The sequence below is a fragment of the Pygoscelis adeliae genome, unplaced genomic scaffold (assembly GCF_000699105.1).
Source record: "Pygoscelis adeliae isolate BGI_AS28 unplaced genomic scaffold, ASM69910v1 Scaffold172, whole genome shotgun sequence".
In the NCBI taxonomy this organism is placed as follows: domain Eukaryota; kingdom Metazoa; phylum Chordata; class Aves; order Sphenisciformes; family Spheniscidae; genus Pygoscelis; species Pygoscelis adeliae.
This window is the reverse complement of record NW_008824338.1, coordinates 7,134,079-7,134,985: the sequence shown is the minus strand read 5'-3', so window position 1 is coordinate 7,134,985 and position 907 is coordinate 7,134,079.

Sequence of the window (907 nt, the reverse complement as noted above, 5' to 3'; positions counted from 1 at the left end):
CGCAACCACTCGCTCACCCTCCCCCCGCCCCGGTGGGATGGGGGAGAGAATCAGAAAAAAAAAGTAAATCCCGTGAGTTGAGATAGACAGTTCAATAGGACAGCAAAGGAAGAGAAAATAATAATAATAATAATAATAATAATAATGGTAAAAGAATATACAAAACAAGTGACGCACAATGCAATTGCTCACTATGCACTGACCGATGCCCAGCCAGTCCCTGAGCAGCGATCGCTACCCCTTGGCCAGCTCCCCCCAGTTTATATGCTGAGCATGACGTCACACGGTATGGAATATCTCTTTGGGCATTTTGGGTCAGCTGTCCTGGCTGTGCCCCCTCCCAGCTTCTTGTGCACCTGGCAGACCATGGGAAGCTGAAAAGGCCTTGACTTTGTGTAAGCACTGCTCAGCAATAACTAAAACATCCCCGTGTTATCAACACTGTTTTCAGCACAAATGCAAAACAGAGCCCCATACTAGCTGCTATGAAGAAAATTAACTCTATCCCAGCCAAAACCAGCACACACAAACGGATTCAAATTCTCCCAGCTCTTGGACCACAGGGCAAACTTGATTTGGCTTCTCTGCACCTGCTGCATTCTTTCATTAGAAATCACATGTAGTTTTTTTCCACTGAAGTGGCAGCAACACTTGGGAATAAAGTTTTTCTTCACGGCATAACATTGTTTGCTTCAATAAATCAAATAAAAACGACCATCCTCTCCATGTAAATTAAAGACCAAACACAAAATCCGACAGGTATACCCAGGTTTTGCACCACCAACCCCTGAGCTTGGCATTGCCCACCTGTACTGGCTTTCTAAGGGATTTCCAGACAGAGCAGGGAGGTTTTACCGGGGATCACACATGAGGCTGGGGAGGGGACAGCATCCTCAGTAAAGATGCT